Source organism: Hyla sarda, unplaced genomic scaffold (genome assembly GCF_029499605.1).
Source record: "Hyla sarda isolate aHylSar1 unplaced genomic scaffold, aHylSar1.hap1 scaffold_631, whole genome shotgun sequence".
Taxonomy (NCBI): Eukaryota; Metazoa; Chordata; class Amphibia; order Anura; family Hylidae; genus Hyla; species Hyla sarda.
Window position 1 is genome coordinate 174870 of NW_026610646.1, and position 25317 is coordinate 200186.

The window sequence follows — 25317 nt, forward strand, 5'->3', positions numbered from 1 at the left end:
GTGGGTGTTGGTTTGATACCGTTTGGGGACAGCCAAGGAGGCATCTGCAGGCAACAAAGGTAGGTGTGTGCTTGTGTGTGTGTTTCCTATGCAGATCCTAAGCCCAGTGTCACATGCAAGTAGGAGGAGTAAGAAGGGTTCCTGGCAAATCCGGGTTATGGATTGCATTTAAAAAGGCCCCGTGGGAGTGCAATGGGCCCCTGTCTTGCTGCTTAGCAATAATGGTATGGGTTTAGGTTCTGCTGTGTGTACTGGTGGTTGACTGCCCCCCAGCCCAGAGTGTGCATGGAAAATTGTCTGGCAGCCTCCCTGACAGCAAGCAGTGATAGTGCCCATGAAGGGGACCTTGTTGGGCCCGCCCCTTTCACGGTTATCGCTTCTCGGCCTTTTGGCTAAGATCAAGTGTAGTATCTGTTCTTATCAGTTTAATATCTGATACGTCCCCTATCTGGGGACCATATATTAAATGGATTTTTGAGAACGGGGGCCGATTTCGAAGCTTGCTTCCGTCGCCCTATGCATTGACCCGATATGGCAGTATCTTCGGGTACAGTGCACCACCCCCTTACAGGGTTAAAAAGAAAGATTCCTACTTTCATTGCTACCTGCTTGCTGGCTAGCCAGCTAGCCAGCCCTGTGGGCCTTGCTGCTGCAGCCAAAAAACAAAAGGTGGTGCTGCTGCTGCTGCTTCTGCTGCTTCTGCTTGTGTCTGGCCGCTGTTGGAGCGTCCAGGCACAGGACTTCTGCTGCTGCTGACTAAATGGCCTCCTTAATTGGATCATTTGAGTAGCCAGCACACCTGTGCAGGTAGGGCATGACATGATAGGCAGCTGCCTTGATAGCGGGTGGGTGCTGAATGTTCCTAATTGACAAAATAAGATTAATGCTTATGAAGAAATATAAAATCTCATCCCTTCCCCAATATCGCGCCACACCCCTACCCCTTAATTCCCTGGTTGAACTTGATGGACATATGTCTTTTTTCGACCGTACTAACTATGTAACTATGTAACATAACATGGGGGGGGGGGGGGGTCTCCTGGCTGTTCACACAGGTGTGTCATTGCTGTACATTGACCATGCATTGCTTCTGTGGTATTGCAAAGGCAAAGACAAATGCTTCCAGCCATCCATTGCACTAATGGATTGGTCATCAGCTGGCTGTCTATGTCCCGCATCAATATAGACCAAAGTACAGAGGGTTAGGCTATGCTATTGTGCACCTACCTGATGCATCAGAAGGTGCGAGGCCCTTGCTAAATTCTGTGCACAGACTTTGAGATCTATACTTTAGACTGTATCTAAACCTGCTCCAACATGGACTGACATGCTGGCCTACTTTCAGCCGATGCGACTTGTCTGTCGCTGAACAGTCGCTTTTTATGTATTCAGCACCTATGTATAATGTTGTAAAAATGCTCTAGAAGCTAAAGTCGCAGAAATGTCACACATATTTGGCCTGCAACTTTCTGTGCGACAAATTCAGACAGGAAAAATCAGTATAAATCCTTAGAAAATTATCCCCCAGTGTCTCCATCTGCTGGCGGTATTGAATAAGCATTGCTGCACTGATGGGGTATGCATTAGACGAAAAAAAAGAAGAAAAAGAAGAATAATACGCCCAGAAAAGAGGCGAAAAGGAGAAAAACGTAAAAAAACGTGAAAAAAAAGTAAGAGGAAGAGAAGGGAAAAAAAGGTGGAAATGGGTTTAAAAGTGATTTCGGCGGAGAAATATATATATATATATATATATATATATATATATATATATATATATATACGCGCACACACACACATATATATAAACGTATTCTCCGTTGAGATATTGCAGCCGCTGCTGTGTCCAGGCCCAGGAGCCTTAGCACTGTGCTGTGATGTCACTCAATACCACTGACATCACTAGGTGTAAACAACATCTCTCCTTTGCTGTGTATGTGACTATGGAGCTGTTTGGTGATGTCGTCTATTATGGCCTTCATAGAAGCAACAGGAGATTGTTGCATCCATCTAGAACCCTCAGAACTACAGTGCTATGATGTCACTCACTTCCACAGGCCTTGCAGAGTGTAAACAACAACAACCCAGCTTTGTTGTGTATGTAACCATAGGGATTTGTGATGTCACCTAGAACCTTCACAGCAGCGACAGCTTTATGAGGAGCATCAGCACTGCTCTGCCTGAGCAGAACCATCACCGCCATAGGTTGTCAAATAACCCGGATTTAACCCACACAGGTAAGTCCAATGGGGTGCAGGCATGTCCTCTATGCTTACAGCTTCCCGTGGGTGTTGGTTTGATACCGTTTGGGGACAGCCAAGGAGGCATCTGCAGGCAACAAAGGTAGGTGTGTGCTTGTGTGTGTGTTTCCTATGCAGATCCTAAGCCCAGTGTCACATGCAAGTAGGAGGAGTAAGAAGGGTTCCTGGCAAATCCGGGTTATGGATTGCATTTAAAAAGGCCCCGTGGGAGTGCAATGGGCCCCTGTCTTGCTGCTTAGCAATAATGGTATGGGTTTAGGTTCTGCTGTGTGTACTGGTGGTTGACTGCCCCCCAGCCCAGAGTGTGCATGGAAAATTGTCTGGCAGCCTCCCTGACAGCAAGCAGTGATAGTGCCCATGAAGGGGACCTTGTTGGGCCCGCCCCTTTCACGGTTATCGCTTCTCGGCCTTTTGGCTAAGATCAAGTGTAGTATCTGTTCTTATCAGTTTAATATCTGATACGTCCCCTATCTGGGGACCATATATTAAATGGATTTTTGAGAACGGGGGCCGATTTCGAAGCTTGCTTCCGTCGCCCTATGCATTGACCCGATATGGCAGTATCTTCGGGTACAGTGCACCACCCCCTTACAGGGTTAAAAAGAAAGATTCCTACTTTCATTGCTACCTGCTTGCTGGCTAGCCAGCTAGCCAGCCCTGTGGGCCTTGCTGCTGCAGCCAAAAAACAAAAGGTGGTGCTGCTGCTGCTGCTTCTGCTGCTTCTGCTTGTGTCTGGCCGCTGTTGGAGCGTCCAGGCACAGGACTTCTGCTGCTGCTGACTAAATGGCCTCCTTAATTGGATCATTTGAGTAGCCAGCACACCTGTGCAGGTAGGGCATGACATGATAGGCAGCTGCCTTGATAGCGGGTGGGTGCTGAATGTTCCTAATTGACAAAATAAGATTAATGCTTATGAAGAAATATAAAATCTCATCCCTTCCCCAATATCGCGCCACACCCCTACCCCTTAATTCCCTGGTTGAACTTGATGGACATATGTCTTTTTTCGACCGTACTAACTATGTAACTATGTAACATAACATGGGGGGGGGGGGGGGGGGGTCTCCTGGCTGTTCACACAGGTGTGTCATTGCTGTACATTGACCATGCATTGCTTCTGTGGTATTGCAAAGGCAAAGACAAATGCTTCCAGCCATCCATTGCACTAATGGATTGGTCATCAGCTGGCTGTCTATGTCCCGCATCAATATAGACCAAAGTACAGAGGGTTAGGCTATGCTATTGTGCACCTACCTGATGCATCAGAAGGTGCGAGGCCCTTGCTAAATTCTGTGCACAGACTTTGAGATCTATACTTTAGACTGTATCTAAACCTGCTCCAACATGGACTGACATTCTGGCCTACTTTCAGCCGATGCGACTTGTCTGTCGCTGAACAGTCGCTTTTTATGTATTCAGCACCTATGTATAATGTTGTAAAAATGCTCTAGAAGCTAAAGTCGCAGAAATGTCACACATATTTGGCCTGCAACTTTCTGTGCGACAAATTCAGACAGGAAAAATCAGTATAAATCCTTAGAAAATTATCCCCCAGTGTCTCCATCTGCTGGCGGTATTGAATAAGCATTGCTGCACTGATGGGGTATGCATTAGACGAAAAAAAAGAAGAAAAAGAAGAATAATACGCCCAGAAAAGAGGCGAAAAGGAGAAAAACGTAAAAAAACGTGAAAAAAAAGTAAGAGGAAGAGAAGGGAAAAAAAGGTGGAAATGGGTTTAAAAGTGATTTCGGCGGAGAATATATATATATATATATATATATATATATATATATATATATATATATATATATATACGCGCACACACACACATATATATAAACGTATTCTCCGTTGAGATATTGCAGCCGCTGCTGTGTCCAGGCCCAGGAGCCTTAGCACTGTGCTGTGATGTCACTCAATACCACTGACATCACTAGGTGTAAACAACATCTCTCCTTTGCTGTGTATGTGACTATGGAGCTGTTTGGTGATGTCGTCTATTATGGCCTTCATAGAAGCAACAGGAGATTGTTGCATCCATCTAGAACCCTCAGAACTACAGTGCTATGATGTCACTCACTTCCACAGGCCTTGCAGAGTGTAAACAACAACAACCCAGCTTTGTTGTGTATGTAACCATAGGGATTTGTGATGTCACCTAGAACCTTCACAGCAGCGACAGCTTTATGAGGAGCATCAGCACTGCTCTGCCTGAGCAGAACCATCACCGCCATAGGTTGTCAAATAACCCGGATTTAACCCACACAGGTAAGTCCAATGGGGTGCAGGCATGTCCTCTATGCTTACAGCTTCCCGTGGGTGTTGGTTTGATACCGTTTGGGGACAGCCAAGGAGGCATCTGCAGGCAACAAAGGTAGGTGTGTGCTTGTGTGTGTGTTTCCTATGCAGATCCTAAGCCCAGTGTCACATGCAAGTAGGAGGAGTAAGAAGGGTTCCTGGCAAATCCGGGTTATGGATTGCATTTAAAAAGGCCCCGTGGGAGTGCAATGGGCCCCTGTCTTGCTGCTTAGCAATAATGGTATGGGTTTAGGTTCTGCTGTGTGTACTGGTGGTTGACTGCCCCCCAGCCCAGAGTGTGCATGGAAAATTGTCTGGCAGCCTCCCTGACAGCAAGCAGTGATAGTGCCCATGAAGGGGACCTTGTTGGGCCCGCCCCTTTCACGGTTATCGCTTCTCGGCCTTTTGGCTAAGATCAAGTGTAGTATCTGTTCTTATCAGTTTAATATCTGATACGTCCCCTATCTGGGGACCATATATTAAATGGATTTTTGAGAACGGGGGCCGATTTCAAAGCTTGCTTCCATCGCCCTATGCATTGACCCGATATGGCAGTATCTTCGGGTACAGTGCACCACCCCCTTACAGGGTTAAAAAGAAAGATTCCTACTTTCATTGCTACCTGCTTGCTGGCTAGCCAGCTAGCCAGCCCTGTGGGCCTTGCTGCTGCAGCCAAAAAACAAAAGGTGGTGCTGCTGCTGCTGCTTCTACTGCTTCTGCTTGTGTCTGGCCGCTGTTGGAGCGTCCAGGCACAGGACTTCTGCTGCTGCTGACTAAATGGCCTCCATAATTGGATCATTTGAGTAGCCAGCACACCTGTGCAGGTAGGGCATGACATGATAGGCAGCTGCCTTGATAGCGGGTGGGTGCTGAATGTTCCTAATTGACAAAATAAGATTAATGCTTATGAAGAAATATAAAATCTCATCCCTTCCCCAATATCGCGCCACACCCCTACCCCTTAATTCCCTGGTTGAACTTGATGGACATATGTCTTTTTTCGACCGTACTAACTATGTAACTATGTAACATAACATGGGGGGGGGGGGGGGGTCTCCTGGCTGTTCACACAGGTGTGTCATTGCTGTACATTGACCATGCATTGCTTCTGTGGTATTGCAAAGGCAAAGACAAATGCTTCCAGCCATCCATTGCACTAATGGATTGGTCATCAGCTGGCTGTCTATGTCCCGCATCAATATAGACCAAAGTACAGAGGGTTAGGCTATGCTATTGTGCACCTACCTGATGCATCAGAAGGTGCGAGGCCCTTGCTAAATTCTGTGCACAGACTTTGAGATCTATACTTTAGACTGTATCTAAACCTGCTCCAACATGGACTGACATTCTGGCCTACTTTCAGCCGATGCGACTTGTCTGTCGCTGAACAGTCGCTTTTTATGTATTCAGCACCTATGTATAATGTTGTAAAAATGCTCTAGAAGCTAAAGTCGCAGAAATGTCACACATATTTGGCCTGCAACTTTCTGTGCGACAAATTCAGACAGGAAAAATCAGTATAAATCCTTAGAAAATTATCCCCCAGTGTCTCCATCTGCTGGCGGTATTGAATAAGCATTGCTGCACTGATGGGGTATGCATTAGACGAAAAAAAAGAAGAAAAAGAAGAATAATACGCCCAGAAAAGAGGCGAAAAGGAGAAAAACGTAAAAAAACGTGAAAAAAAAGTAAGAGGAAGAGAAGGGAAAAAAAGGTGGAAATGGGTTTAAAAGTGATTTCGGCGGAGAAATATATATATATATATATATATATATATATATATATATACGCGCACACACACACATATATATAAACGTATTCTCCGTTGAGATATTGCAGCCGCTGCTGTGTCCAGGCCCAGGAGCCTTAGCACTGTGCTGTGATGTCACTCAATACCACTGACATCACTAGGTGTAAACAACATCTCTCCTTTGCTGTGTATGTGACTATGGAGCTGTTTGGTGATGTCGTCTATTATGGCCTTCATAGAAGCAACAGGAGATTGTTGCATCCATCTAGAACCCTCAGAACTACAGTGCTATGATGTCACTCACTTCCACAGGCCTTGCAGAGTGTAAACAACAACAACCCAGCTTTGTTGTGTATGTAACCATAGGGATTTGTGATGTCACCTAGAACCTTCACAGCAGCGACAGCTTTATGAGGAGCATCAGCACTGCTCTGCCTGAGCAGAACCATCACCGCCATAGGTTGTCAAATAACCCGGATTTAACCCACACAGGTAAGTCCAATGGGGTGCAGGCATGTCCTCTATGCTTACAGCTTCCCGTGGGTGTTGGTTTGATACCGTTTGGGGACAGCCAAGGAGGCATCTGCAGGCAACAAAGGTAGGTGTGTGCTTGTGTGTGTGTTTCCTATGCAGATCCTAAGCCCAGTGTCACATGCAAGTAGGAGGAGTAAGAAGGGTTCCTGGCAAATCCGGGTTATGGATTGCATTTAAAAAGGCCCCGTGGGAGTGCAATGGGCCCCTGTCTTGCTGCTTAGCAATAATGGTATGGGTTTAGGTTCTGCTGTGTGTACTGGTGGTTGACTGCCCCCCAGCCCAGAGTGTGCATGGAAAATTGTCTGGCAGCCTCCCTGACAGCAAGCAGTGATAGTGCCCATGAAGGGGACCTTGTTGGGCCCGCCCCTTTCACGGTTATCGCTTCTCGGCCTTTTGGCTAAGATCAAGTGTAGTATCTGTTCTTATCAGTTTAATATCTGATACGTCCCCTATCTGGGGACCATATATTAAATGGATTTTTGAGAACGGGGGCCGATTTCGAAGCTTGCTTCCGTCGCCCTATGCATTGACCCGATATGGCAGTATCTTCGGGTACAGTGCACCACCCCCTTACAGGGTTAAAAAGAAAGATTCCTACTTTCATTGCTACCTGCTTGCTGGCTAGCCAGCTAGCCAGCCCTGTGGGCCTTGCTGCTGCAGCCAAAAAACAAAAGGTGGTGCTGCTGCTGCTGCTTCTGCTGCTTCTGCTTGTGTCTGGCCGCTGTTGGAGCGTCCAGGCACAGGACTTCTGCTGCTGCTGACTAAATGGCCTCCTTAATTGGATCATTTGAGTAGCCAGCACACCTGTGCAGGTAGGGCATGACATGATAGGCAGCTGCCTTGATAGCGGGTGGGTGCTGAATGTTCCTAATTGACAAAATAAGATTAATGCTTATGAAGAAATATAAAATCTCATCCCTTCCCCAATATCGCGCCACACCCCTACCCCTTAATTCCCTGGTTGAACTTGATGGACATATGTCTTTTTTCGACCGTACTAACTATGTAACTATGTAACATAACATGGGGGGGGGGGGGGTCTCCTGGCTGTTCACACAGGTGTGTCATTGCTGTACATTGACCATGCATTGCTTCTGTGGTATTGCAAAGGCAAAGACAAATGCTTCCAGCCATCCATTGCACTAATGGATTGGTCATCAGCTGGCTGTCTATGTCCCGCATCAATATAGACCAAAGTACAGAGGGTTAGGCTATGCTATTGTGCACCTACCTGATGCATCAGAAGGTGCGAGGCCCTTGCTAAATTCTGTGCACAGACTTTGAGATCTATACTTTAGACTGTATCTAAACCTGCTCCAACATGGACTGACATTCTGGCCTACTTTCAGCCGATGCGACTTGTCTGTCGCTGAACAGTCGCTTTTTATGTATTCAGCACCTATGTATAATGTTGTAAAAATGCTCTAGAAGCTAAAGTCGCAGAAATGTCACACATATTTGGCCTGCAACTTTCTGTGCGACAAATTCAGACAGGAAAAATCAGTATAAATCCTTAGAAAATTATCCCCCAGTGTCTCCATCTGCTGGCGGTATTGAATAAGCATTGCTGCACTGATGGGGTATGCATTAGACGAAAAAAAAGAAGAAAAAGAAGAATAATACGCCCAGAAAAGAGGCGAAAAGGAGAAAAACGTAAAAAAACGTGAAAAAAAAGTAAGAGGAAGAGAAGGGAAAAAAAGGTGGAAATGGGTTTAAAAGTGATTTCGGCGGAGAAATATATATATATATATATATATATATATATATATATATACGCGCACACACACACATATATATAAACGTATTCTCCGTTGAGATATTGCAGCCGCTGCTGTGTCCAGGCCCAGGAGCCTTAGCACTGTGCTGTGATGTCACTCAATACCACTGACATCACTAGGTGTAAACAACATCTCTCCTTTGCTGTGTATGTGACTATGGAGCTGTTTGGTGATGTCGTCTATTATGGCCTTCATAGAAGCAACAGGAGATTGTTGCATCCATCTAGAACCCTCAGAACTACAGTGCTATGATGTCACTCACTTCCACAGGCCTTGCAGAGTGTAAACAACAACAACCCAGCTTTGTTGTGTATGTAACCATAGGGATTTGTGATGTCACCTAGAACCTTCACAGCAGCGACAGCTTTATGAGGAGCATCAGCACTGCTCTGCCTGAGCAGAACCATCACCGCCATAGGTTGTCAAATAACCCGGATTTAACCCACACAGGTAAGTCCAATGGGGTGCAGGCATGTCCTCTATGCTTACAGCTTCCCGTGGGTGTTGGTTTGATACCGTTTGGGGACAGCCAAGGAGGCATCTGCAGGCAACAAAGGTAGGTGTGTGCTTGTGTGTGTGTTTCCTATGCAGATCCTAAGCCCAGTGTCACATGCAAGTAGGAGGAGTAAGAAGGGTTCCTGGCAAATCCGGGTTATGGATTGCATTTAAAAAGGCCCCGTGGGAGTGCAATGGGCCCCTGTCTTGCTGCTTAGCAATAATGGTATGGGTTTAGGTTCTGCTGTGTGTACTGGTGGTTGACTGCCCCCCAGCCCAGAGTGTGCATGGAAAATTGTCTGGCAGCCTCCCTGACAGCAAGCAGTGATAGTGCCCATGAAGGGGACCTTGTTGGGCCCGCCCCTTTCACGGTTATCGCTTCTCGGCCTTTTGGCTAAGATCAAGTGTAGTATCTGTTCTTATCAGTTTAATATCTGATACGTCCCCTATCTGGGGACCATATATTAAATGGATTTTTGAGAACGGGGGCCGATTTCGAAGCTTGCTTCCGTCGCCCTATGCATTGACCCGATATGGCAGTATCTTCGGGTACAGTGCACCACCCCCTTACAGGGTTAAAAAGAAAGATTCCTACTTTCATTGCTACCTGCTTGCTGGCTAGCCAGCTAGCCAGCCCTGTGGGCCTTGCTGCTGCAGCCAAAAAACAAAAGGTGGTGCTGCTGCTGCTGCTTCTGCTGCTTCTGCTTGTGTCTGGCCGCTGTTGGAGCGTCCAGGCACAGGACTTCTGCTGCTGCTGACTAAATGGCCTCCTTAATTGGATCATTTGAGTAGCCAGCACACCTGTGCAGGTAGGGCATGACATGATAGGCAGCTGCCTTGATAGCGGGTGGGTGCTGAATGTTCCTAATTGACAAAATAAGATTAATGCTTATGAAGAAATATAAAATCTCATCCCTTCCCCAATATCGCGCCACACCCCTACCCCTTAATTCCCTGGTTGAACTTGATGGACATATGTCTTTTTTCGACCGTACTAACTATGTAACTATGTAACATAACATGGGGGGGGGGGGGGGTCTCCTGGCTGTTCACACAGGTGTGTCATTGCTGTACATTGACCATGCATTGCTTCTGTGGTATTGCAAAGGCAAAGACAAATGCTTCCAGCCATCCATTGCACTAATGGATTGGTCATCAGCTGGCTGTCTATGTCCCGCATCAATATAGACCAAAGTACAGAGGGTTAGGCTATGCTATTGTGCACCTACCTGATGCATCAGAAGGTGCGAGGCCCTTGCTAAATTCTGTGCACAGACTTTGAGATCTATACTTTAGACTGTATCTAAACCTGCTCCAACATGGACTGACATTCTGGCCTACTTTCAGCCGATGCGACTTGTCTGTCGCTGAACAGTCGCTTTTTATGTATTCAGCACCTATGTATAATGTTGTAAAAATGCTCTAGAAGCTAAAGTCGCAGAAATGTCACACATATTTGGCCTGCAACTTTCTGTGCGACAAATTCAGACAGGAAAAATCAGTATAAATCCTTAGAAAATTATCCCCCAGTGTCTCCATCTGCTGGCGGTATTGAATAAGCATTGCTGCACTGATGGGGTATGCATTAGACGAAAAAAAAGAAGAAAAAGAAGAATAATACGCCCAGAAAAGAGGCGAAAAGTAGAAAAACGTAAAAAAACGTGAAAAAAAAGTAAGAGGAAGAGAAGGGAAAAAAAGGTGGAAATGGGTTTAAAAGTGATTTCGGCGGAGAAATATATATATATATATATATATATATATATATATATATATACGCGCACACACACACATATATATAAACGTATTCTCCGTTGAGATATTGCAGCCGCTGCTGTGTCCAGGCCCAGGAGCCTTAGCACTGTGCTGTGATGTCACTCAATACCACTGACATCACTAGGTGTAAACAACATCTCTCCTTTGCTGTGTATGTGACTATGGAGCTGTTTGGTGATGTCGTCTATTATGGCCTTCATAGAAGCAACAGGAGATTGTTGCATCCATCTAGAACCCTCAGAACTACAGTGCTATGATGTCACTCACTTCCACAGGCCTTGCAGAGTGTAAACAACAACAACCCAGCTTTGTTGTGTATGTAACCATAGGGATTTGTGATGTCACCTAGAACCTTCACAGCAGCGACAGCTTTATGAGGAGCATCAGCACTGCTCTGCCTGAGCAGAACCATCACCGCCATAGGTTGTCAAATAACCCGGATTTAGCCCACACAGGTAAGTCCAATGGGGTGCAGGCATGTCCTCTATGCTTACAGCTTCCCGTGGGTGTTGGTTTGATACCGTTTGGGGACAGCCAAGGAGGCATCTGCAGGCAACAAAGGTAGGTGTGTGCTTGTGTGTGTGTTTCCTATGCAGATCCTAAGCCCAGTGTCACATGCAAGTAGGAGGAGTAAGAAGGGTTCCTGGCAAATCCGGGTTATGGATTGCATTTAAAAAGGCCCCGTGGGAGTGCAATGGGCCCCTGTCTTGCTGCTTAGCAATAATGGTATGGGTTTAGGTTCTGCTGTGTGTACTGGTGGTTGACTGCCCCCCAGCCCAGAGTGTGCATGGAAAATTGTCTGGCAGCCTCCCTGACAGCAAGCAGTGATAGTGCCCATGAAGGGGACCTTGTTGGGCCCGCCCCTTTCACGGTTATCGCTTCTCGGCCTTTTGGCTAAGATCAAGTGTAGTATCTGTTCTTATCAGTTTAATATCTGATACGTCCCCTATCTGGGGACCATATATTAAATGGATTTTTGAGAACGGGGGCCGATTTCGAAGCTTGCTTCCGTCGCCCTATGCATTGACCCGATATGGCAGTATCTTCGGGTACAGTGCACCACCCCCTTACAGGGTTAAAAAGAAAGATTCCTACTTTCATTGCTACCTGCTTGCTGGCTAGCCAGCTAGCCAGCCCTGTGGGCCTTGCTGCTGCAGCCAAAAAACAAAAGGTGGTGCTGCTGCTGCTGCTTCTGCTGCTTCTGCTTGTGTCTGGCCGCTGTTGGAGCGTCCAGGCACAGGACTTCTGCTGCTGCTGACTAAATGGCCTCCTTAATTGGATCATTTGAGTAGCCAGCACACCTGTGCAGGTAGGGCATGACATGATAGGCAGCTGCCTTGATAGCGGGTGGGTGCTGAATGTTCCTAATTGACAAAATAAGATTAATGCTTATGAAGAAATATAAAATCTCATCCCTTCCCCAATATCGCGCCACACCCCTACCCCTTAATTCCCTGGTTGAACTTGATGGACATATGTCTTTTTTCGACCGTACTAACTATGTAACTATGTAACATAACATGGGGGGGGGGGGGGGGTCTCCTGGCTGTTCACACAGGTGTGTCATTGCTGTACATTGACCATGCATTGCTTCTGTGGTATTGCAAAGGCAAAGACAAATGCTTCCAGCCATCCATTGCACTAATGGATTGGTCATCAGCTGGCTGTCTATGTCCCGCATCAATATAGACCAAAGTACAGAGGGTTAGGCTATGCTATTGTGCACCTACCTGATGCATCAGAAGGTGCGAGGCCCTTGCTAAATTCTGTGCACAGACTTTGAGATCTATACTTAAGACTGTATCTAAACCTGCTCCAACATGGACTGACATTCTGGCCTACTTTCAGCCGATGCGACTTGTCTGTCGCTGAACAGTCGCTTTTTATGTATTCAGCACCTATGTATAATGTTGTAAAAATGCTCTAGAAGCTAAAGTCGCAGAAATGTCACACATATTTGGCCTGCAACTTTCTGTGCGACAAATTCAGACAGGAAAAATCAGTATAAATCCTTAGAAAATTATCCCCCAGTGTCTCCATCTGCTGGCGGTATTGAATAAGCATTGCTGCACTGATGGGGTATGCATTAGACGAAAAAAAAGAAGAAAAAGAAGAATAATACGCCCAGAAAAGAGGCGAAAAGGAGAAAAACGTAAAAAAACGTGAAAAAAAAGTAAGAGGAAGAGAAGGGAAAAAAAGGTGGAAATGGGTTTAAAAGTGATTTCGGCGGAGAAATATATATATATATATATATATATATATATATATATATACGCGCACACACACACATATATATAAACGTATTCCCGTTGAGATATTGCAGCCGCTGCTGTGTCCAGGCCCAGGAGCCTTAGCACTGTGCTGTGATGTCACTCAATACCACTGACATCACTAGGTGTAAACAACATCTCTCCTTTGCTGTGTATGTGACTATGGAGCTGTTTGGTGATGTCGTCTATTATGGCCTTCATAGAAGCAACAGGAGATTGTTGCATCCATCTAGAACCCTCAGAACTACAGTGCTATGATGTCACTCACTTCCACAGGCCTTGCAGAGTGTAAACAACAACAACCCAGCTTTGTTGTGTATGTAACCATAGGGATTTGTGATGTCACCTAGAACCTTCACAGCAGCGACAGCTTTATGAGGAGCATCAGCACTGCTCTGCCTGAGCAGAACCATCACCGCCATAGGTTGTCAAATAACCCGGATTTAACCCACACAGGTAAGTCCAATGGGGTGCAGGCATGTCCTCTATGCTTACAGCTTCCCGTGGGTGTTGGTTTGATACCGTTTGGGGACAGCCAAGGAGGCATCTGCAGGCAACAAAGGTAGGTGTGTGCTTGTGTGTGTGTTTCCTATGCAGATCCTAAGCCCAGTGTCACATGCAAGTAGGAGGAGTAAGAAGGGTTCCTGGCAAATCCGGGTTATGGATTGCATTTAAAAAGGCCCCGTGGGAGTGCAATGGGCCCCTGTCTTGCTGCTTAGCAATAATGGTATGGGTTTAGGTTCTGCTGTGTGTACTGGTGGTTGACTGCCCCCCAGCCCAGAGTGTGCATGGAAAATTGTCTGGCAGCCTCCCTGACAGCAAGCAGTGATAGTGCCCATGAAGGGGACCTTGTTGGGCCCGCCCCTTTCACGGTTATCGCTTCTCGGCCTTTTGGCTAAGATCAAGTGTAGTATCTGTTCTTATCAGTTTAATATCTGATACGTCCCCTATCTGGGGACCATATATTAAATGGATTTTTGAGAACGGGGGCCGATTTCGAAGCTTGCTTCCGTCGCCCTATGCATTGACCCGATATGGCAGTATCTTCGGGTACAGTGCACCACCCCCTTACAGGGTTAAAAAGAAAGATTCCTACTTTCATTGCTACCTGCTTGCTGGCTAGCCAGCTAGCCAGCCCTGTGGGCCTTGCTGCTGCAGCCAAAAAACAAAAGGTGGTGCTGCTGCTGCTGCTTCTGCTTGTGTCTGGCCGCTGTTGGAGCGTCCAGGCACAGGACTTCTGCTGCTGCTGACTAAATGGCCTCCTTAATTGGATCATTTGAGTAGCCAGCACACCTGTGCAGGTAGGGCATGACATGATAGGCAGCTGCCTTGATAGCGGGTGGGTGCTGAATGTTCCTAATTGACAAAATAAGATTAATGCTTATGAAGAAATATAAAATCTCATCCCTTCCCCAATATCGCGCCACACCCCTACCCCTTAATTCCCTGGTTGAACTTGATGGACATATGTCTTTTTTCTACCGTACTAACTATGTAACTATGTAACATAACATGGGGGGGGGGGGGGGGGTCTCCTGGCTGTTCACACAGGTGTGTCATTGCTGTACATTGACCATGCATTGCTTCTGTGGTATTGCAAAGGCAAAGACAAATGCTTCCAGCCATCCATTGCACTAATGGATTGGTCATCAGCTGGCTGTCTATGTCCCGCATCAATATAGACCAAAGTACAGAGGGTTAGGCTATGCTATTGTGCACCTACCTGATGCATCAGAAGGTGCGAGGCCCTTGCTAAATTCTGTGCACAGACTTTGAGATCTATACTTTAGACTGTATCTAAACCTGCTCCAACATGGACTGACATTCTGGCCTACTTTCAGCCGATGCGACTTGTCTGTCGCTGAACAGTCGCTTTTTATGTATTCAGCACCTATGTATAATGTTGTAAAAATGCTCTAGAAGCTAAAGTCGCAGAAATGTCACACATATTTGGCCTGCAACTTTCTGTGCGACAAATTCAGACAGGAAAAATCAGTATAAATCCTTAGAAAATTATCCCCCAGTGTCTCCATCTGCTGGCGGTATTGAATAAGCATTGCTGCACTGATGGGGTATGCATTAGACGAAAAAAAAGAAGAAAAAGAAGAATAATACGCCCAGAAAAGAGGCGAAAAGGAGAAAAACGTAAAAAAACGTGAAAAAAAAGTAAGAGGAAGAGAAGGGAAAAAAAGGTGGAAATGGGTTTAAAAGTGATTTCGGCGGAGAAATATATATATATATATATATATATATATATATATATATATATATATATATACGCGCACACACACACATATATATAAACGTATTCTCCGTTGAGATATTGCAGCCGCTGCTGTGTCCAGGCCCAGGAGCCTTAGCACTGTGCTGTGATGTCACTCAATACCACTGACATCACTAGGTGTAAACAACATCTCTCCTTTGCTGTGTATGTGACTATGGAGCTGTTTGGTGATGTCGTCTATTATGGCCTTCATAGAAGCAACAGGAGATTGTTGCATCCATCTAGAACCCTCAGAACTACAGTGCTATGATGTCACTCACTTCCACAGGCCTTGCAGAGTGTAAACAACAACAACCCAGCTTTGTTGTGTATGTAACCATAGGGATTTGTGATGTCACCTAGAACCTTCACAGCAGCGACAGCTTTATGAGGAGCATCAGCACTGCTCTGCCTGAGCAGAACCATCACCGCCATAGGTTGTCAAATAACCCGGATTTAACCCACACAGGTAAGTCCAATGGGGTGCAGGCATGTCCTCTATGCTTACAGCTTCCCGTGGGTGTTGGTTTGATACCGTTTGGGGACAGCCAAGGAGGCATCTGCAGGCAACAAAGGTAGGTGTGTGCTTGTGTGTGTGTTTCCTATGCAGATCCTAAGCCCAGTGTCACATGCAAGTAGGAGGAGTAAGAAGGGTTCCTGGCAAATCCGGGTTATGGATTGCATTTAAAAAGGCCCCGTGGGAGTGCAATGGGCCCCTGTCTTGCTGCTTAGCAATAATGGTATGGGTTTAGGTTCTGCTGTGTGTACTGGTGGTTGACTGCCCCCCAGCCCAGAGTGTGCATGGAAAATTGTCTGGCAGCCTCCCTGACAGCAAGCAGTGATAGTGCCCATGAAGGGGACCTTGTTGGGCCCGCCCCTTTCACGGTTATCGCTTCTCGGCCTTTTGGCTAAGATCAAGTGTAGTATCTGTTCTTATCAGTTTAATATCTGATACGTCCCCTATCTGGGGACCATATATTAAATGGATTTTTGAGAACGGGGGCCGATTTCGAAGCTTGCTTCCGTCGCCCTATGCATTGACCCGATATGGCAGTATCTTCGGGTACAGTGCACCACCCCCTTACAGGGTTAAAAAGAAAGATTCCTACTTTCATTGCTACCTGCTTGCTGGCTAGCCAGCTAGCCAGCCCTGTGGGCCTTGCTGCTGCAGCCAAAAAACAAAAGGTGGTGCTGCTGCTGCTGCTTCTGCTGCTTCTGCTTGTGTCTGGCCGCTGTTGGAGCGTCCAGGCACAGGACTTCTGCTGCTGCTGACTAAATGGCCTCCTTAATTGGATCATTTGAGTAGCCAGCACACCTGTGCAGGTAGGGCATGACATGATAGGCAGCTGCCTTGATAGCGGGTGGGTGCTGAATGTTCCTAATTGACAAAATAAGATTAATGCTTATGAAGAAATATAAAATCTCATCCCTTCCCCAATATCGCGCCACACCCCTACCCCTTAATTCCCTGGTTGAACTTGATGGACATATGTCTTTTTTCGACCGTACTAACTATGTAACTATGTAACATAACATGGGGGGGGGGGGGGGGTCTCCTGGCTGTTCACACAGGTGTGTCATTGCTGTACATTGACCATGCATTGCTTCTGTGGTATTGCAAAGGCAAAGACAAATGCTTCCAGCCATCCATTGCACTAATGGATTGGTCATCAGCTGGCTGTCTATGTCCCGCATCAATATAGACCAAAGTACAGAGGGTTAGGCTATGCTATTGTGCACCTACCTGATGCATCAGAAGGTGCGAGGCCCTTGCTAAATTCTGTGCACAGACTTTGAGATCTATACTTAAGACTGTATCTAAACCTGCTCCAACATGGACTGACATTCTGGCCTACTTTCAGCCGATGCGACTTGTCTGTCGCTGAACAGTCGCTTTTTATGTATTCAGCACCTATGTATAATGTTGTAAAAATGCTCTAGAAGCTAAAGTCGCAGAAATGTCACACATATTTGGCCTGCAACTTTCTGTGCGACAAATTCAGACAGGAAAAATCAGTATAAATCCTTAGAAAATTATCCCCCAGTGTCTCCATCTGCTGGCGGTATTGAATAAGCATTGCTGCACTGATGGGGTATGCATTAGACGAAAAAAAAGAAGAAAAAGAAGAATAATACGCCCAGAAAAGAGGCGAAAAGGAGAAAAACGTAAAAAAACGTGAAAAAAAAGTAAGAGGAAGAGAAGGGAAAAAAAGGTGGAAATGGGTTTAAAAGTGATTTCGGCGGAGAATATATATATATATATATATATATATATATATATATATATATATATATATATACGCGCACACACACACATATATATAAACGTATTCTCCGTTGAGATATTGCAGCCGCTGCTGTGTCCAGGCCCAGGAGCCTTAGCACTGTGCTGTGATGTCACTCAATACCACTGACATCACTAGGTGTAAACAACATCTCTCCTTTGCTGTGTATGTGACTATGGAGCTGTTTGGTGATGTCGTCTATTATGGCCTTCATAGAAGCAACAGGAGATTGTTGCATCCATCTAGAACCCTCAGAACTACAGTGCTATGATGTCACTCACTTCCACAGGCCTTGCAGAGTGTAAACAACAACAACCCAGCTTTGTTGTGTATGTAACCATAGGGATTTGTGATGTCACCTAGAACCTTCACAGCAGCGACAGCTTTATGAGGAGCATCAGCACTGCTCTGCCTGAGCAGAACCATCACCGCCATAGGTTGTCAAATAACCCGGATTTAACCCACACAGGTAAGTCCAATGGGGTGCAGGCATGTCCTCTATGCTTACAGCTTCCCGTGGGTGTTGGTTTGATACCGTTTGGGGACAGCCAAGGAGGCATCTGCAGGCAACAAAGGTAGGTGTGTGCTTGTGTGTGTGTTTCCTATGCAGATCCTAAGCCCAGTGTCACATGCAAGTAGGAGGAGTAAGAAGGGTTCCTGGCAAATCCGGGTTATGGATTGCATTTAAAAAGGCCCCGTGGGAGTGCAATGGGCCCCTGTCTTGCTGCTTAGCAATAATGGTATGGGTTTAGGTTCTGCTGTGTGTACTGGTGGTTGACTGCCCCCCAGCCCAGAGTGTGCATGGAAAATTGTCTGGCAGCCTCCCTGACAGCAAGCAGTGATAGTGCCCATGAAGGGGACCTTGTTGGGCCCGCCCCTTTCACGGTTATCGCTTCTCGGCCTTTTGGCTAAGATCAAGTGTAGTATCTGTTCTTATCAGTTTAATATCTGATACGTCCCCTATCTGGGGACCATATATTAAATGGATTTTTGAGAACGGGGGCCGATTTCGAAGCTTGCTTCCGTCGCCCTATGCATTGACCCGATATGGCAGTATCTTCGGGTACAGTGCACCACCCCCTTACAGGGTTAAAAAGAAAGATTCCTACTTTCATTGCTACCTGCTTGCTGGCTAGCCAGCTAGCCAGCCCTGTGGGCCTTGCTGCTGCAGCCAAAAAACAAAAGGTGGTGCTGCTGCTGCTGCTTCTGCTGCTTCTGCTTGTGTCTGGCCGCTGTTGGAGCGTCCAGGCACAGGACTTCTGCTGCTGCTGACTAAATGGCCTCCTTAATTGGATCATTTGAGTAGCCAGCACACCTGTGCAGGTAGGGCATGACATGATAGGCAGCTGCCTTGATAGCGGGTGGGTGCTGAATGTTCCTAATTGACAAAATAAGATTAATGCTTATGAAGAAATATAAAATCTCATCCCTTCCCCAATATCGCGCCACACCCCTACCCCTTAATTCCCTGGTTGAACTTGATGGACATATGTCTTTTTTCGACCGTACTAACTATGTAACTATGTAACATAACATGGGGGGGGGGGGGGGGGTCTCCTGGCTGTTCACACAGGTGTGTCATTGCTGTACATTGACCATGCATTGCTTCTGTGGTATTGCAAAGGCAAAGACAAATGCTTCCAGCCATCCATTGCACTAATGGATTGGTCATCAGCTGGCTGTCTATGTCCCGCATCAATATAGACCAAAGTACAGAGGGTTAGGCTATGCTATTGTGCACCTACCTGATGCATCAGAAGGTGCGAGGCCCTTGCTAAATTCTGTGCACAGACTTTGAGATCTATACTTTAGACTGTATCTAAACCTGCTCCAACATGGACTGACATTCTGGCCTACTTTCAGCCGATGCGACTTGTCTGTCGCTGAACAGTCGCTTTTTATGTATTCAGCACCTATGTATAATGTTGTAAAAATGCTCTAGAAGCTAAAGTCGCAGAAATGTCACACATATTTGGCCTGCAACTTTCTGTGCAACAAATTCAGACAGGAAAAATCAGTATAAATCCTTAGAAAATTATCCCCCAGTGTCTCCATCTGCTGGCGGTATTGAATAAGCATTGCTGCACTGATGGGGTATGCATTAGACGAAAAAAAAGAAGAAAAAGAAGAATAATACGCCCAGAAAAGAGGCGAAAAGGAGAAAAACGTAAAAAAACGTGAAAAAAAAGTAAGAGGAAGAGAAGGGAAAAAAAGGTGGAAATGGGTTTAAAAGTGATTTCGGCGGAGAAATATATATATATATATATATATATATATATATATATATATATATATACGCGCACACACACACATATATATAAACGTATTCTCCGTTGAGATATTGCAGCCGCTGCTGTGTCCAGGCCCAGGAGCCTTAGCACTGTGCTGTGATGTCACTCAATACCACTGACATCACTAGGTGTAAACAACATCTCTCCTTTGCTGTGTATGTGACTATGGAGCTGTTTGGTGATGTCGTCTATTATGGCCTTCATAGAAGCAACAGGAGATTGTTGCATCCATCTAGAACCCTCAGAACTACAGTGCTATGATGTCACTCACTTCCACAGGCCTTGCAGAGTGTAAACAACAACAACCCAGCTTTGTTGTGTATGTAACCATAGGGATTTGTGATGTCACCTAGAACCTTCACAGCAGCGACAGCTTTATGAGGAGCATCAGCACTGCTCTGCCTGAGCAGAACCATCACCGCCATAGGTTGTCAAATAACCCGGATTTAACCCACACAGGTAAGTCCAATGGGGTGCAGGCATGTCCTCTATGCTTACAGCTTCCCGTGGGTGTTGGTTTGATACCGTTTGGGGACAGCCAAGGAGGCATCTGCAGGCAACAAAGGTAGGTGTGTGCTTGTGTGTGTGTTTCCTATGCAGATCCTAAGCCCAGTGTCACATGCAAGTAGGAGGAGTAAGAAGGGTTCCTGGCAAATCCGGGTTATGGATTGCATTTAAAAAGGCCCCGTGGGAGTGCAATGGGCCCCTGTCTTGCTGCTTAGCAATAATGGTATGGGTTTAGGTTCTGCTGTGTGTACTGGTGGTTGACTGCCCCCCAGCCCAGAGTGTGCATGGAAAATTGTCTGGCAGCCTCCCTGACAGCAAGCAGTGATAGTGCCCATGAAGGGGACCTTGTTGGGCCCGCCCCTTTCACGGTTATCGCTTCTCGGCCTTTTGGCTAAGATCAAGTGTAGTATCTGTTCTTATCAGTTTAATATCTGATACGTCCCCTATCTGGGGACCATATATTAAATGGATTTTTGAGAACGGGGGCCGATTTCGAAGCTTGCTTCCGTCGCCCTATGCATTGACCCGATATGGCAGTATCTTCGGGTACAGTGCACCACCCCCTTACAGGGTTAAAAAGAAAGATTCCTACTTTCATTGCTACCTGCTTGCTGGCTAGCCAGCTAGCCAGCCCTGTGGGCCTTGCTGCTGCAGCCAAAAAACAAAAGGTGGTGCTGCTGCTGCTGCTTCTGCTGCTTCTGCTTGTGTCTGGCCGCTGTTGGAGCGTCCAGGCACAGGACTTCTGCTGCTGCTGACTAAATGGCCTCCTTAATTGGATCATTTGAGTAGCCAGCACACCTGTGCAGGTAGGGCATGACATGATAGGCAGCTGCCTTGATAGCGGGTGGGTGCTGAATGTTCCTAATTGACAAAATAAGATTAATGCTTATGAAGAAATATAAAATCTCATCCCTTCCCCAATATCGCGCCACACCCCTACCCCTTAATTCCCTGGTTGAACTTGATGGACATATGTCTTTTTTCGACCGTACTAACTATGTAACTATGTAACATAACATGGGGGGGGGGGGGGGGTCTCCTGGCTGTTCACACAGGTGTGTCATTGCTGTACATTGACCATGCATTGCTTCTGTGGTATTGCAAAGGCAAAGACAAATGCTTCCAGCCATCCATTGCACTAATGGATTGGTCATCAGCTGGCTGTCTATGTCCCGCATCAATATAGACCAAAGTACAGAGGGTTAGGCTATGCTATTGTGCACCTACCTGATGCATCAGAAGGTGCGAGGCCCTTGCTAAATTCTGTGCACAGACTTTGAGATCTATACTTTAGACTGTATCTAAACCTGCTCCAACATGGACTGACATTCTGGCCTACTTTCAGCCGATGCGACTTGTCTGTCGCTGAACAGTCGCTTTTTATGTATTCAGCACCTATGTATAATGTTGTAAAAATGCTCTAGAAGCTAAAGTCGCAGAAATGTCACACATATTTGGCCTGCAACTTTCTGTGCGACAAATTCAGACAGGAAAAATCAGTATAAATCCTTAGAAAATTATCCCCCAGTGTCTCCATCTGCTGGCGGTATTGAATAAGCATTGCTGCACTGATGGGGTATGCATTAGACGAAAAAAAAGAAGAAAAAGAAGAATAATACGCCCAGAAAAGAGGCGAAAAGGAGAAAAACGTAAAAAAACGTGAAAAAAAAGTAAGAGGAAGAGAAGGGAAAAAAAGGTGGAAATGGGTTTAAAAGTGATTTCGGCGGAGAAATATATATATATATATATATATATATATATATATATATATATATACGCGCACACACACACATATATATAAACGTATTCTCCGTTGAGATATTGCAGCCGCTGCTGTGTCCAGGCCCAGGAGCCTTAGCACTGTGCTGTGATGTCACTCAATACCACTGACATCACTAGGTGTAAACAACATCTCTCCTTTGCTGTGTATGTGACTATGGAGCTGTTTGGTGATGTCGTCTATTATGGCCTTCATAGAAGCAACAGGAGATTGTTGCATCCATCTAGAACCCTCAGAACTACAGTGCTATGATGTCACTCACTTCCACAGGCCTTGCAGAGTGTAAACAACAACAACCCAGCTTTGTTGTGTATGTAACCATAGGGATTTGTGATGTCACCTAGAACCTTCACAGCAGCGACAGCTTTATGAGGAGCATCAGCACTGCTCTGCCTGAGCAGAACCATCACCGCCATAGGTTGTCAAATAACCCGGATTTAACCCACACAGGTAAGTCCAATGGGGTGCAGGCATGTCCTCTATGCTTACAGCTTCCCGTGGGTGTTGGTTTGATACCGTTTGGGGACAGCCAAGGAGGCATCTGCAGGCAACAAAGGTAGGTGTGTGCTTGTGTGTGTGTTTCCTATGCAGATCCTAAGCCCAGTGTCACATGCAAGTAGGAGGAGTAAGAAGGGTTCCTGGCAAATCCGGGTTATGGATTGCATTTAAAAAGGCCCCGTGGGAGTGCAATGGGCCCCTGTCTTGCTGCTTAGCAATAATGGTATGGGTTTAGGTTCTGCTGTGTGTACTGGTGGTTGACTGCCCCCCAGCCCAGAGTGTGCATGGAAAATTGTCTGGCAGCCTCCCTGACAGCAAGCAGTGATAGTGCCCATGAAGGGGACCTTGTTGGGCCCGCCCCTTTCACGGTTATCGCTTCTCGGCCTTTTGGCTAAGATCAAGTGTAGTATCTGTTCTTATCAGTTTAATATCTGATACGTCCCCTATCTGGGGACCATATATTAAATGGATTTTTGAGAACGGGGGCCGATTTCGAAGCTTGCTTCCGTCGCCCTATGCATTGACCCGATATGGCAGTATCTTCGGGTACAGTGCACCACCCCCTTACAGGGTTAAAAAGAAAGATTCCTACTTTCATTGCTACCTGCTTGCTGGCTAGCCAGCTAGCCAGCCCTGTGGGCCTTGCTGCTGCAGCCAAAAAACAAAAGGTGGTGCTGCTGCTGCTGCTTCTGCTGCTTCTGCTTGTGTCTGGCCGCTGTTGGAGCGTCCAGGCACAGGACTTCTGCTGCTGCTGACTAAATGGCCTCCTTAATTGGATCATTTGAGTAGCCAGCACACCTGTGCAGGTAGGGCATGACATGATAGGCAGCTGCCTTGATAGCGGGTGGGTGCTGAATGTTCCTAATTGACAAAATAAGATTAATGCTTATGAAGAAATATAAAATCTCATCCCTTCCCCAATATCGCGCCACACCCCTACCCCTTAATTCCCTGGTTGAACTTGATGGACATATGTCTTTTTTCGACCGTACTAACTATGTAACTATGTAACATAACATGGGGGGGGGGGGGGGGGTCTCCTGGCTGTTCACACAGGTGTGTCATTGCTGTACATTGACCATGCATTGCTTCTGTGGTATTGCAAAGGCAAAGACAAATGCTTCCAGCCATCCATTGCACTAATGGATTGGTCATCAGCTGGCTGTCTATGTCCCGCATCAATATAGACCAAAGTACAGAGGGTTAGGCTATGCTATTGTGCACCTACCTGATGCATCAGAAGGTGCGAGGCCCTTGCTAAATTCTGTGCACAGACTTTGAGATCTATACTTTAGACTGTATCTAAACCTGCTCCAACATGGACTGACATTCTGGCCTACTTTCAGCCGATGCGACTTGTCTGTCGCTGAACAGTCGCTTTTTATGTATTCAGCACCTATGTATAATGTTGTAAAAATGCTCTAGAAGCTAAAGTCGCAGAAATGTCACACATATTTGGCCTGCAACTTTCTGTGCGACAAATTCAGACAGGAAAAATCAGTATAAATCCTTAGAAAATTATCCCCCAGTGTCTCCATCTGCTGGCGGTATTGAATAAGCATTGCTGCACTGATGGGGTATGCATTAGACGAAAAAAAAGAAGAAAAAGAAGAATAATACGCCAGAAAAGAGGCGAAAAGGAGAAAAACGTAAAAAAAACGTGAAAAAAAAGTAAGAGGAAGAGAAGGGAAAAAAAGGTGGAAATGGGTTTAAAAGTGATTTCGGCGGAGAAATATAATATATATATATATATATATATATATATATATATATATATACGCGCACACACACACATATATATAAACGTATTCTCCGTTGAGATATTGCAGCCGCTGCTGTGTCCAGGCCCAGGAGCCATTAGCACTGTGCTGTGATGTCACTCAATACCACTGACATCACTAGGTGTAAACAACATCTCTCCTTTGCTGTGTAATGTGACTATGGAGCTGTTTGGTGATGTCGTCTATTATGGCCTTCATAGAAGCAACAGGAGATTGTTGCATCCATCTAGAACCCTCAGAACTACAGTGCTATGATGTCACTCACTTCCACAGGCCTTGCAGAGTGTAAACAACAACAATGCTTGTAAAAAACTGCTTGAAAATCCACAAGAAAAATCACAGCAGCAACGGCAACACAATTACCACAGCAAATTCTTGAGGTGTTTTTTACAGAGCAATTTTGCCCCTGTGAACATCCCCCTAACTGAGGATTATGATTAAAAGCTGTATCCCCTCCTGCATTGCCAGGTCTATCTATCCATACACATTAGGGATATATTCCTGTGGTCTTAAATAGGATTCATTACCGCTAAATGAGGACGAATGGCGATGCACATTTGTGTTTCCACCAACATTTCTAAGTATAATTTCCTTACCATACAATTTACATATATAATTTCCATCTGCATGCCTTCTACACTAATATAGTTATGATAATATAGGATAACATAAACATAATGTATGTGCATAAGTACCCAAGTCAGCTATGTGATTTGCATTGATAGCAGAAAGCAAGAATAGAAAAAAAAAGCCTTG

At 45.8% G+C, this 25317-nt stretch overlaps 11 non-coding genes across 11 annotated transcripts; all 11 read left to right on the plus strand.

Annotated features, from left to right (window-relative positions):
* The first annotated feature begins 372 nt into the window (after positions 1-372).
* LOC130341956 (U2 spliceosomal RNA) lies at positions 373-563 on the plus strand. The gene has a single exon (XR_008881704.1). It is a non-coding gene; the product is annotated as a U2 spliceosomal RNA (small nuclear RNA).
* A 2090-nt stretch (positions 564-2653) lies between these two features.
* LOC130341957 (U2 spliceosomal RNA) lies at positions 2654-2844 on the plus strand. Its single transcript, XR_008881705.1, has one exon. It is a non-coding gene; the product is annotated as a U2 spliceosomal RNA (small nuclear RNA).
* Positions 2845-4945: 2101 nt separating this feature from the next.
* Positions 4946-5136, plus strand: LOC130341969 (U2 spliceosomal RNA). The gene has a single exon (XR_008881716.1). It is a non-coding gene; the product is annotated as a U2 spliceosomal RNA (small nuclear RNA).
* A 2081-nt stretch (positions 5137-7217) lies between these two features.
* Positions 7218-7408, plus strand: LOC130341958 (U2 spliceosomal RNA). Its single transcript, XR_008881706.1, has one exon. It is a non-coding gene; the product is annotated as a U2 spliceosomal RNA (small nuclear RNA).
* A 2079-nt stretch (positions 7409-9487) lies between these two features.
* Positions 9488-9678, plus strand: LOC130341959 (U2 spliceosomal RNA). Its single transcript, XR_008881707.1, has one exon. It is a non-coding gene; the product is annotated as a U2 spliceosomal RNA (small nuclear RNA).
* A 2082-nt stretch (positions 9679-11760) lies between these two features.
* LOC130341960 (U2 spliceosomal RNA) lies at positions 11761-11951 on the plus strand. Its single transcript, XR_008881708.1, has one exon. It is a non-coding gene; the product is annotated as a U2 spliceosomal RNA (small nuclear RNA).
* Positions 11952-14031: 2080 nt separating this feature from the next.
* On the plus strand, positions 14032-14222 carry LOC130341961 (U2 spliceosomal RNA). The gene has a single exon (XR_008881709.1). It is a non-coding gene; the product is annotated as a U2 spliceosomal RNA (small nuclear RNA).
* Positions 14223-16307: 2085 nt separating this feature from the next.
* Positions 16308-16498, plus strand: LOC130341963 (U2 spliceosomal RNA). The gene has a single exon (XR_008881711.1). It is a non-coding gene; the product is annotated as a U2 spliceosomal RNA (small nuclear RNA).
* A 2094-nt stretch (positions 16499-18592) lies between these two features.
* Positions 18593-18783, plus strand: LOC130341964 (U2 spliceosomal RNA). Its single transcript, XR_008881712.1, has one exon. It is a non-coding gene; the product is annotated as a U2 spliceosomal RNA (small nuclear RNA).
* A 2090-nt stretch (positions 18784-20873) lies between these two features.
* Positions 20874-21064, plus strand: LOC130341965 (U2 spliceosomal RNA). Its single transcript, XR_008881713.1, has one exon. It is a non-coding gene; the product is annotated as a U2 spliceosomal RNA (small nuclear RNA).
* Positions 21065-23151: 2087 nt separating this feature from the next.
* On the plus strand, positions 23152-23342 carry LOC130341967 (U2 spliceosomal RNA). The gene has a single exon (XR_008881714.1). It is a non-coding gene; the product is annotated as a U2 spliceosomal RNA (small nuclear RNA).
* Positions 23343-25317: the final 1975 nt, after the last annotated feature.